The sequence below is a fragment of the Lathamus discolor genome, chromosome 16, assembly GCF_037157495.1.
Source record: "Lathamus discolor isolate bLatDis1 chromosome 16, bLatDis1.hap1, whole genome shotgun sequence".
Taxonomy (NCBI): Eukaryota; Metazoa; Chordata; class Aves; order Psittaciformes; family Psittacidae; genus Lathamus; species Lathamus discolor.
In genome coordinates this window covers 1,135,146-1,148,026 of record NC_088899.1, presented here as the reverse complement: position 1 = coordinate 1,148,026, position 12,881 = coordinate 1,135,146, and positions in this window count along the sequence as shown.

Below are 12,881 nucleotides of genomic sequence, written 5' to 3'. Positions count from 1 at the left end.
TTTCCCGCAGGATCCATCCAGCGGCAGTGCCACGGATCAAGTGCCTATGGAGGGAATCGCACACCGTGGCTGCAACGCCCGTGGAGCCTGTCAGAAACCTGTTGCCTTTCACTCCCTCCCTTGGCATGTAGCAGCCTCGTGGTGCTTCAACAGGTTTATGTTTTGCGTCTGTTTGTCTGTGGAGGGCAAGTGGTACCCAGGACCGTGAGCATCCCTCTGGTCCCTGCTCTCGGGGTCCCCTCTCCAGGGTCGTGCTCTCTGTTGCTGCTCAGAAGTGTTGTTGCTGTCCCAGTAAATCACAGCTGCTTCACTGCCCAGTGTGAGTCCTTTGTTGTGGGGTGGCTTTCCTGGGGCCCCCTCTTCCATTGGAGCACCCCAGCTGGCTGGAGCATTGCGTGGATCTCCCCAGAGCCCCCCATCCTGACTTAGTGCATGAGTCAAGGGCTGGGTTTCAGAGAGGAAGAAGCTTCCTTCAGGTTTTGAGAGTATTTTCCTTACCTGAGGGTGCTGAGGCGCTGGCACAGGGTGCCCAGAGAAGCTGTGGCTGCCCCATCCCTGGCAGTGCTCAAGGCCAGGTTGGACCCAGGGGCTTGGAGCAAGCTGCTCCAGTGGAAGGGGTCCCTGCCCGTGGCAGGGGTTGGAGCTGGAGGAGCTTTAAGTTCCCTTCCAACCCAAACCAGACTAGGATTCCATGATAAAGCAGCCGTTGTGTTTTCCAACCCAAAGCAGGACGTAGGAGCTATGTCATCCCTTACTTTACTGTTGGTGAGCAAGGACCCACCCCAATGCCCTCCTGATTCTGGTGACCTACATGTATATATATACACATATATATTAAAAGTAGTTATGGCCGAATTTGCCCCCTTTGGCCCAGAAGGACCAGCAATTTCCATCTCTTGATTCATTAGTTGGCCTGCGGTCTGCTAATTAGACCAGTAATGGGAGCAGAGCTAGCTGGTAGGATAGGCTGGGAACTGCCACCTTCTCTTGGGACACAATAGGTCTCCCCAGGAGCGGGGATGGGTGTCTCCAGGCACAGCATCTCCAGAAGATCCCACAGCATCCCCTTTGCATCCAAGGGGATTTTCACCCCCTTAAGTCATCATCTTAAGGCAAGGAGCTCCGATGCTGTTGCCGGGGTGACTGCAAGTGCCTTATTAAGAGAAATTAGTTTGGATACAGCTTAATAAATGAGCCCCTTTACTCTGTGTACATAAATATTTGCACACAGTGTCTGCACAAGGAGGGGGAGGCTTCCCAGCCCTGGGCAGCATCAGCCCGAGATCGATACCCGGGGGGGGTCTGGGGAGAGAAACGACCAAATTGGGGCAGCCGCGATGCAGAACTGCACCCAGTGTGGGTGCTGGGGGTATTAGAGTGGTTGGTGGGACCTCACAGAGACCCCTCTGCCCTGCCACCAGCCACGTTCTGCTGCCAAACACCCGCAGGGGCTCATTAGGCTGCAGCTGAAGGAGCTTTTCCTCGCTTTGAAGGGTTATGAAACCTGCAGAAGAGGGGGAGGATGGGAGAGCTTAAAAAAGAGCCGTCGTGTCCCCCCCCTCCGCCCCACAACCCAGCCATCGCCTGCTGAAAAGGGCTGGCAACGTGTCGGCACCACTCAAGCACAGATTGCGGCTCGGCCCCCGTCCGCCCGCTGCCGACAGCGAGAACTTTGATGGAAAAGGAGCTTTTCAACAGCTTCTGCTGTGCTTTGTGTGTGTGTTCCCCCCATTGCTGCCAAGGGGAGCGGAGGGGCAGAGGCCACACTGCAGCCGCAACGCCCTACAAGCATCCGCAGAGTGGTCCAGGGATGCTCTGGATGCTTTTTGCTCCGCATCTCTCCAAGTCGATGTGAGGTGTGATGCTGGGGAGGGGGTCAGCAGCCACCCAGCCAAGTTCTCACCCCCAAGATGTGGCCCAGGGAGCGGCATGGGGGTTGTTTCATCTTAACTATGGAATTGTTTTGCTTTGGGGATGGTTTTCCCTTTGATTTTCCCCATCTCAGGGCCCAGGCACACCAGTGGGGGATGCAGCCGGTTGGTGCCGTAGGCTTCATCGCTCCCGAAATAGAGCTCAGGGGCAGCTTTTGGGTGTCGGAGGCATCTGAGCGAAGTCATGTGGATGTTATGCAAGACTTGATGATAGGTTGTAAACAGCTATTAAAGTGATTGACAGGCCCAGGACCAAGTTTTGAAGGGGGGGAAAAAGAAGGGGAAAGATGAGTAATAATGATTAAAATAATTAGCAAATCGAGACGTCTCATAAATTAGGGGGAAGCTTTGTGAGGACAGGGGAAGGTGCGGTGAAGGAGTCGTGTTTGTGCTCCCCTGAACGTGGGTGGATGGGGGTGATGCTGGGGCAGATCCTGAGCACATCGAGTTGGGAAAAGGGGTTCCTTTTCCAAGCCTCTGGTTCTGGGAGGGTTTCACATCCTCAGAACCAGCCCAACAGCTGAAACGGGGCAGATTTGGGTTTGTTGAGCGCCACTGGGTCCTGACACCCCCAAACCCCAGGGGCTGAGCATCCCAATGAGAGCAGCCTGAGTTAATTAGGAAGAAACAAGCAGCTTATGGGAAAGACAGCTTCTATTTATATATAAATACTTCAGTAATCAGCAGAGAAGGGCAAGGGAAATCCAATAGAAATATGTGGCTGTTTAAGAAGCTTTTTGAGCAGAAAAGTTACACAATTGAGCGTGTTGGCCCCGTTCTATGCCCGAGCCCCACAAACGGAGGGAGAAAAGGGTGAGCCCAAGGAAGAAGGGATTTCCAGAGGTTCATACCTATGAGAAAAGGGGAAATGAGGAGCCCCAGGAGCTCCTATTGCCGCAGCTCGCTTTGACCCCAAGCTCCCAAGCTCCAGCTCAGCGAGCTCTTCTCCTCCAACCCCGCTAACGTGGAGACAGAGACACACACATGGATTTTATGGATAAAAATACGCCTGTAGCTTTGCCACGGCTGCTGTCAGTGGGTGCTGACATGGTGCAGAAATAGCTGCCTTCACCACCTCCCTCCGCTTGGCTTCACCCTGCGCCTCCTGACATCAAAACAGAGGCTTCAGTGGGGCTTTAGGGGAGCCCCACACATACACTTTGCTGGGCATCACCCAAATGATGTGCTTTAGGTGCAAGCAGCCTGCCCAGGGCTCACCTTGGGGCTGGGAGCTCTTTAAGAACCTGGGTTTGGACCCTTTTTGGGTTGTTCTTTCACACCCAGCGCAGCCACAATGGGTACCTGTGATTTATTTATGCTAAAGGTAATATAAGGCCCAAGAGGAGCTGTGGGAGGGCCTCAGAGGAGGGCTGGGGCACTTGTAAGGCTCTGGGGAGCCTGACCCTGCCAGTGAGTGGTGGTTGCCCTTGTCCCAGGGCTCTGCTGTCCCTGCGGTGCCATTCCCCAGCCTACACGAGGACAGACAATGGAAACTGGTTCCCTGGCGCTGCGAGGAGCTGATGTCCCTGCCCAAGCACCTCTAAAGTCACCTTCGCTGGTGCAGTTTGTGCTGGGATGAGATGCAGCCATGAGCAGGAGTCCTGCGAGGTCTCATCCCCTCCACGTGCAGCCCCTCAGGAGGCTGCTTTAACTGCTGAAATCATTGAATCTCCTGAGCACACATTGGAGATGCTCAAGAGTGAGAGGTCTGTGAGCCTCCCCTCCTGCCCTGCGCATGGAATTAGGGCTTTGCTGTTGTTAACCCTTCCTGTGCACGAGGCAGCAAAGAGAGGGATGCGAGCAGCATGGTGAGGTGAGGTGGGTTTGGGGTGGGAAGGTGTCAGGGTAAAACCACCCTGGAAGGTGGGATGAGCTGGCTGTGGGGTGTAAACCCCTTGGAGAAGGTGCTCGGCTTGGGGCTGTGCGTCCTTGCAGCCCTCTCTTGCCATGGGCTGGTGCAAGGCAGGGAGAGGACTCAATGCCAAAGCACCATGAAGGGTAGAAGCAATGGATTTTGGGGATGGCCAAATGCATCCCGGTTTGCTGATATGGCGCTTGTCTAATGGTGGAGCTGGTTCCTTCTGGAGTGAGGGCTGGAGCTGAAGGCTGATATTTGCCCATGTGTGCTCCTCCACAGAGGGAGCAAATGGTGCTGGTCCCAGCCTGCCAAGCCCTGCAAAGTGGCTCCTGTCCTGCATGGTTCGAAGGCTTCGGAAAATGGTCTTCCCCTGAAGACGCCCCCGCTCATCCCAGCCTGGTTTGGGTTGGAAGGGACTTCAAAGCTCACCCAGTTCCAACCCCTGCCAGGGCAGGGACCCCTTCCACTGGAGCAGCTTGCTCCAAGCCCCTGTGTCCAACCTGGCCTTGAGCACTGCCAGGGATGGGGCAGCCACAGCTTCTCTGGGCACCCTGTGCCAGTGCCTCAGCACCCTCCCAGGGAAGAGCTTCTGCCTAAGAGCTCAGCTCAGTCTCCCCTCGGGCAGGTTCAAGCCATTCCCCTTGGCCTGTCCCTACAGGCCCTTGTCCCAAGCCCCTCTCCAGGTTCCCTGCAGCCCCTTTAGGCACTGGAGCTGCTCTCAGGTCTCCCCTTCAGGAGCCTTCTCTTGTCCAGGCTGCCCCAGCCCAGCTCTCTCAGCCTGGCTCCAGAGCAGAGCTGCTCCAGCCCTCGCTGCATCCCAACCCATCCCAGGGCTGTTAGGTGGATGCAGGCAAGTGCTGGATGCTGCAGGGTCGGTGTGAGCTGCTGCTGGCTTTGGGGTTTTGGCCACCTTTCTCCTGTGGTCAAGTTCCCCCTTTTCTGGGTCTCTCCATCAAGGACACTGGAGGGATGGGGTCAGTTCTGCAACCGGGGGTCACCCCATCATGTTAGGGATGGCTCCAGCAGCACCATGTCCCCAGCAGGGGACAGGTTCAGGCCATGGGTCCCACCCCACAGCACAGCTTTGGATGTGATCCCTGCTCATTTCTCCTCTCTTCCTGGGGCTGCACATGCTGCGCGTGGCTTATGCAAGCGTCGGGAGCCTTGTGTAACAGTGCTGCAGGCGTTGGGCACGGCCACAGGGGTGGGTGGCTGCAGGGGTCTGCAGCATCTGTGTGCACAGGAGCATCCATGCACCCACCTGGGCTCTCCCTCCTGCCCGTACCCTTCCTGCATTCACTCCTGGTGCTCAGGGCTGTAGGCTGGATGCTCTGGGGTCTTGTAGCTGTTTGCTCCTGGCACGCAGGTTAAACTGGGATACACCAGACACAGGCACATACACCCCAAACGGGAGATGGGGATCTGTGCTGAGCGTGTTCACTTGCAGGGCCTAAGGGATGGAGGCAGCTCCCCAGGCTCCCTGATGGGGCTGGCCTGGGGGGGTCACAGCCCCATCAGCCTGGCCTCAGCCTCCCCTCATACTCTCTTCCATTGCACCAAGGTGCAAAGTGAGATTCTGTTACTATCCCCCTTGTTTTGCTGTGCTGGGTGTCCTTTGAGCTCGCCCCTGCCTTCCCAGCACCCTCGGCCAATTTGGGACCGAACCTGTTGCTATGGAAACCAATTGAGGATGCTGAGGATGTTGCTGGGGACTCATCCCGCTCCCAGCACAGGGTGATTAGCTTCTGCCTTTCATTAACCTGCGTTATGGGGATGGTGCATTAACCTGGGCATTAACCCTGTTGGGAGGTTAAGCCCTGTGGGTGGTTACACTCAGCGCACAGCTCAGCTTTGCACCGTGCTGGATCTCGCATGTCACTCAACCAAGCGTGTAGCACCTTTGCTGTAAGGGTTTTCTGCCACTGGATTTGTCCAGGTCAGGTGAAGATAAACCCAGAGCAGCTTTCCAAAGGCAGCACCTCCAAAACAAGACCCGTCTGTTGCTGGTTTCCATCCCACTGGGGATGCTGGGGCTTGGGAAGGGCTGGGACTGGATTGCACCCAGCTGGGAGCTGAGCTTTACCCAGCTCCACTCATCACAGTGTGGGTGCCCCAGGTTTGAGGCTTCACACCCTGGAAGGGTCTCAGCTCTGTATCTGCTTCCTCTGGCCTTGACCCAGGGAATTAGCTGGTGCTTCAGGTTATAAACCATGCTATGCTGAGGGAAGGCTAATCAATTGGAGCTAGGTGGCAAATCCAACATGCTTGCATGCAGTGGCATCAGCAACAACCTCCTGTATGTGTGTGTGTGTGTATCTGTGTGTGTGTGTTTTTGTATATCTGTATGTGTGTGTGTATCTGCGTGTGTGTGTATCTGTGTGTGTATCTGTATGTGTGTGTATCTGTGTATGTGTGTGTATCTGTGTGTGTGTATACCCGTGTGTGTTTGTATATCTGTGTGTGTGTATATCTGTGTGTGTGTATCTATCTGTATGTGTGTATCTGTGTGTGTATGTGTGTATCTGTGTGTATGTGTATCTGTATGTGTGTATCTATCTGTATGTGTGTATCTGTGTGTATCTGTGTGTGTATCTATCTGTATGTGTGTATCTGTGTGTGTATGTGTGTATCTGTGTGTATCTATCTGTATGTGTGTATCTATCTGTGTGTGTGTATCTGTGTGTATCTATCTGTATGTGTGTATCTATCTGTGTGTGTGTATCTGTGTGTATCTATCTGTATGTGTGTATCTGTGTGTGTGTATCTGTGTGTGTATCTCTATGTGTGTATCTGCATGTGTGTATCTGTGTGTGTATCTATCTGTATGTGTGTATCTGTGTGTGTGTATCTATCTGTATGTGTGTATCTGTGTGTGTATGTGTGTATCTGTGTGTATCTATCTGTATGTGTGTATCTGTGTGTGTGTATCTATCTGTATGTGTGTATCTGTGTGTATCTATCTGTATGTGTGTATCTATCTGTATGTGTGTATCTGTGTGTGTATGTGTGTATCTGTGTGTGTATCTATCTGTGTGTGTGTATCTGTATGTGTGTATCTGTGTGTGTATCTATCTGTATGTGTGTATCTGTGTGTGTATCTATCTGTATGTGTGTATCTGTATGTGGGTATCGTCTGTGTGTGTATCTATCTGTGTGTGTATCTATCTGTGTGTGTATCTATCTGTGTGTGTGTATCTGTATGTGTGTATCTGTGTGTGTATCTATCTGTATGTGTGTATCTATCTGTATGTGTGTATCTGTATGTGTGTATCTATCTGTATGTGTGTATGTCGTGGTTTAAACCCAACCACAAACCTCGTTTACTCACTCCCCCCCTTCTTGCCCTCCCCCTGCTCCTGGAGGGACGGAGAGGAGAATCAAAAAGAATGCAACTCCCACGGGTTGAGATAAGAACAGTTTAGTAACTAAGGTATAACACAAATCACTACTGCTACCACCAATGATAATAATGCTAAAGGAAATAACAAGAGGAAAGAATACAACACCTTAACACCAGCCGACCAATAACTCGCCCCACTCCCCCCAGCCGAGCACCGACCGATACCTCGTCCAACCCTGTAGTCCCAACCCTTCCGGGTCACTCCAAGTTACATCCTGGGCATGACGTGCTGTGGTATGGAATACCTCTTTGGCTAGTTTGGGTCAGGTGTCCTGTCTCTGCTTCCTCCCGGCCTCCCCTCCTCCCTGGCAGAGCATGAGGCTCAGAAAGTCCTTGGCCAGACCAAACATTCGAGCAGCAACTGAAAACATCGGCGTTATCACCACTGTTCCAAGGCCAAAAGATCAAAACACAGCACTGTACTAGCTCCTAAGAAGGAGAAAAATGACTGCTGCTGCTCAAAACCAGGGCAGTGTATCTATCTGTATGTGTGTATCTGTGTGTATCTATCTGTATGTGTGTATCTATCTGTATGTGTGTATCTGTGTGTGTATGTGTGTATCTGTGTGTGTATCTATCTGTATGTGTGTATCTGTATGTGGGTATCATCTGTGTGTGTATCTATCTGTGTGTGTATCTATCTGTGTGTGTATCTATCTGTGTGTGTGTATCTGTATGTGTGTATCTGTGTGTGTATCTATCTGTATGTGTGTATCTGTATGTGTGTATCTATCTGTATGTGTGTATCTGTGTGTATCTATCTGTATGTGTGTATCTATCTGTATGTGTGTATCTGTGTGTATCTATCTGTATGTGTGTATCTATCTGTATGTGTGTATCTGTGTGTGTATGTGTGTATCTGTGTGTGTATCTATCTGTATGTGTGTATCTGTATGTGGGTATCATCTGTGTGTGTATCTATCTGTGTGTGTGTGTATCTGTATGTGTGTATCTGTGTGTGTGAGCCCCCTCCAGCAGTGCCCATTTCAAAGAGCCCCCTCAAGCGCACCCAGTGCTTTGCACGGTGCTGCCGCGTCCGACCCCGTCCCTGCGGCTCCCTGCGGGCGGCGGGGGCCGCTGCGGGCTGAGCCCCTCCGCGTGCCTCTGAGTCACGGAGCGAGTTTGTGTTTGTGTTTGTGCAGGTTTGGAGCAAAGCCGGGCGCTGCGGGGGGGCAGACACCGGCTGCGGGCCCGGGGCTGACTCAGAGCTGGATCAGCCCCATCCCCACGCCCCGCACCGTGACTCACCCGGGGGGGGTGCGGTGCCGGCGCACGGGGTCCTGCCCGGGGCGCTCTCCCTGTGGTTTGGTTTCGTTTCCTCGCCCCGGCAAGGGGGCGATGCTCCGGGGGCACCAGGGGGTGCCCCCCTCTCGTCGTGGCTGCTCAGCACAGCAGCTCCACGGGGAAGAGCGAGCGGGATGGGGAGATCCTGAGAGCGACTGGGAGGGATGAGGTGGGCGAAGCAAAGGGCTGGTGCAGGTGCTGTCTCTGCAGACGTATGTCATTAATAATAGCCTCGCCTCAGCGTGGAGGGAGCCCTAATTCTTCTGGTTCCTTAGAATCCCTCATGCTGCATCATGGGCTCTTCATCAGGGGCTGTAGCAACAGGACAAGGGGTGATGGGTTCAGACTAAAACAGGGCAAGTTCAGGTTGGAGGTAAGGCAGAAGCTCTTCCCTGTGAGGGTGCTGAGGCGCTGGCACAGGGTGCCCAGAGAAGCTGTGGCTGCCCCATCCCTGGCAGTGCTCAAGGCCAGGTTGGACACAGGGGCTTGGAGCAAGCTGCTCCAGTGGAAGGGGTCCCTGCCCGGGGCAGGGGTTGGGTGAGCTTTGAGGTCCCTTCAACCCAATCCATCCTGTGGCTCTATAAGGCTGGGAGCTGGCACAGCCCGGAGAAGGCAGCAGCGATGCTCCTTTACCCCCTGATGGCGTGAGAACACCCCTGGGTTGCACGGATGAGAGGCTGTGCAAGCATCCCTCCCTGACCTTTCTTGTTTCACTGGGGGGCACCGGCAGCGCTGCAGGGGCTGGTGCTTTGCTGAGGTTTGGGTTTGATTTGAGCAGCTGCTGCTGCATTTAGCTCCAAGTGCAACTTTCCTCCTGTTTTGGGTGAGGTGTCTCCCACTTGTTCTTATAACGCAACAGTTTGACACCTTGAGCAATGTAGGAATGGAGACGTCTGATGCTTTGCTTCATTCTCATTAGTGGGAGCAGCTGTTTAGAATATCCTTGGAATCTTAACTCCAGGCAAAAAGAAGGAGCTTGGAGAGGCGGGAGCTCTGCTTCCTGCCTCCCAGAGGGAAGGGTTTGGGATTAGCTTCAGGATATTCCCCAGGCGTGAAATGTTGCATCCTGGAAACGGTTTCCTGACCCCTCTATTTAGTCCTGGTGAGCCCATGTGTGGTCCAGGAGGAAAGCTGGGCATGAGGAAGCATTTCCCATCCTCTGGAGGTGTTTTGCTTGGTGGAGATGCCTGGGAATCCTGTTAGTGCTTATCACAGGCCTGGGCAACTGAGTGGCTGGACCAGATTTGGTGTGATAAAGGTGCTTTCCCCATCTCCCACAGGGTGCTGTGGGGGTGCCAGTGGAGCTTGGGAAAGAGCTCTTTGGTACCCTTTTTTCCCCCAATTTTGTTGCCTCTGATCATTGTTTCCCCTCCCACCCCCCCCGCTTTTAGCCCTTTGGGTGCTAATGTCAGTGTCCCAATATCCCACAGGGATAACAGGTGGGATCACAGAGCCTCAGTGGCCTCTAGTGGCTGTGGGACAAAGAGCCCGGGGACGAGGGACCTGCAGCCCCCCAGGCCCCCCAGGCAAGCAGCAGTTTGGGTCCACACCGTCAGAAGCCCGTTTCTCAGGGCAATACCCAAAGGTACAGGGGATTTAGGCAAAGAAAGGGCCCCGTTTGGTGGAGGAGCACCCAGCAGGAGGGTGCTGCACCCCAAATCCCCCTGGGCCAAGCAGGGTGCAGAGATTTGGAGCATGGGATTGGTTTTTCCTCATTCTTGCGTTAAAATGTGGGAGGAAAACCAGGTTTTCTGCAGGGCAGAATTCCCTTCATGTTTTATCCATTCCCGGTTTGCTAAAGCAGGTTTTCTGTTGGTATAAAACATGAGCCCCATGTGGTTGAAAATGGTCTTGAAGAACCAAAAAGGGTTTGATACCATTGAAACGCCCGGTTTTGTGTCTCCCCCACCAAAGGTCACTAAACCTGCCCTTTTGTGAGCGACTGTGATCTTCCCATAAGGAAAAGAGTGGGGAAAACTGTCCCCATTTTATTCCCCAAACCCACTGCATTTGGGAGCAGGATGGAGCATCCCTGCCCTCTGCACACCGCTCCCCGTCCCACGCCGTCCCTCCTGGCTCCCCCCACAACAAATAAATCCCTTTGCAGGGGAGTGCTGGCCTAGTTTAACGTGCCCTAGTTCTGGTGGGAAAGAAGGAAACAGAAAAGAGACTATTTATTTTGGGCAGTTGCTCCATGGGCATCCTTTAGGGGGGGGAAGAGCTTGGGGGGGTTTACCCATTGCAACCCCCTGCCCTCTACCTTTGGGGTGGGTTTGTGCTCGTGGGTTATTGCAAACTGCTCTGGAGAGGTGGGAAATGACCCAAAATGAGCATCCATTGATTGCCCTGAATCCCCCATCGCTGGTATCACCCCTTGGGAGTTCATGCGATGCAAAGGGCTGATGCTGCAATCGATGTGAGGGCTTCAAGCCTACAGAAATCAGTGGCTTTAGAGATGGATAAAAATACACCCCCCCCAATTCTTGGGTGCAAGGGGCCTGAGATGCTGGGGCAGCAAGTGCTCTGTCACCATCCCCCAGTGCCAGAATCCCTGCAGAAATGGGATTAAAGGGCATGTTTGGGTAAGGGAGTGGGATTTTGCAAGTGCTCCGGGTGCCACCTGGCCCTCTGCACCTCGCTTGTCCCTTGGCATCCTGCTCCTGCCATAGGTGCCAAGTTCCTCTTGGTGAATAACCCTGCGAACACCTCTTCCATTGTGGCTTTTTGGGGGTTATTTTTACTCCTTTTTATTTTCTTCCCACCACTGCCAAAACAAGCAGCCCATATGGGCCGGGGCTGGGTGGGTTTTTTTGGCTGTTTCCATAGGGATTTGATGCTGGAGCTGCTGGTGCCGGCTCCCCAGGGGGGATTCTTTTCCTCTGATCCCTGTAACCAGAGCCTGGTCCCGGCATCTCCCAGCCAAGGTCACCGGGGAGACCGCAGGCAGTGTTGGGCCATCTGTTAAATAATGTATGTAATAAACTCCTGCCCCGTGGCCAGCTTAATCCTTAAATCCTCCTTCAGAATATCATCTCCCAGTGATGCACAGCTGGGGGATCCCCAGCTCAGCTCTTGGGAACATCTTCCCCCTCACACCCCATCCTGCACCCCTCTTTCCTCATCCCTCCATCCCGCATACTCCCTGTAAGTGAGCTCGCTGCACACCGGGCCCTCCTGCTCCATTATTTATGTGTCATGCATGAAAGATGCATATAAAAGAGCAGTTTATAATGCACCAGAATCTCCTCTTCTTTCAGCATCCCTTCCCCCTTGGGCTTTCTCTGGTTCAGCCTTGGCTGCTCCTGAGAGTCAAAGTGGGTTTTGGGGGCTCCTGTGGCCATGCATGGACCCCATCCCTGAAGTACGTGGGTTTCAGTGCTCAGAGGTGTGTTTGATGCATGGTGACTGTGCAATTGGGTCTGACAGACCCAGAGATGAGGTTTTCATGCAAAATAGAGGCTTTTTGGTACATCTAATTGACCAATGCCTGCATCCAGCCCATGGCTGTGTCTTATGAGCTGGCCTCTACAGATGCAGGATGCTCTGCTCCTCCATGGGCTTCGTTTCCTCTTCCCAAAGCCCTGGGCTCGCACTTGAATGCTGCCTGGGGCAAAATGCATCAGACCTGGGAGGGGGGAAATGTCCCTCCATGGCCTAACTCATGCTTTGCAGGGGCATTTGGTCACCAGCCCTGGAGCCAAAGGGCTGGTGGTGCACACTGAGTCCAAGCCGCACAGAATGCACTGGGCGGGGGGGGTGGGGGGTGGGGGGTGTGGGGGGTGGTGGAATGAAAATAATTAGGGATTTGTAATATATTATTGTAGTTTTATATCTATATATAGTTATATTATTTCCTTTGGGATAACCCCCATACCCAGGACACATTTCCCCTGACATGGTTGTGTTTTCACCCCCTTAGTGCAGAAGTTTTCTTGTGCAGGTTGCACAGGCAGAGCCATAATGGCTCTTAGGAGCCCAGGCAGTGACTACTAGTGGTGTTCGAAGGGGACCAGCTGGGATTTGGGTTTCGATGAGAAGGGAGGGGGACAGCCAGGCAACCCTGGGATGAAAATCTCCATTTCCCACAGCCTTCTCAGTAGTGAAGGGGACGATGCCTTCCTGCATCCCCAGCATCTCCTTTTGGGACCTCGTATTGAATTTCCCCATGAATCTGAGCCCCCGAGGCATTCCCTCATCAAACAAACTAAGGAATCCCATAGGTAAATATTAATTATAACTAATTATTAGGGGCACAGCATGACCCTGATCCCGAGGGGCCCGAGCTGTAGCTTTCCTTCATTACTTGGTGTATTATTTGGGTGTCGGGGGCTCGCGGCGCTGGGTGGGAAATCACGGCAGAGCCACAGGGATTATTATTACTATTATATATATATATATATTTTTACCA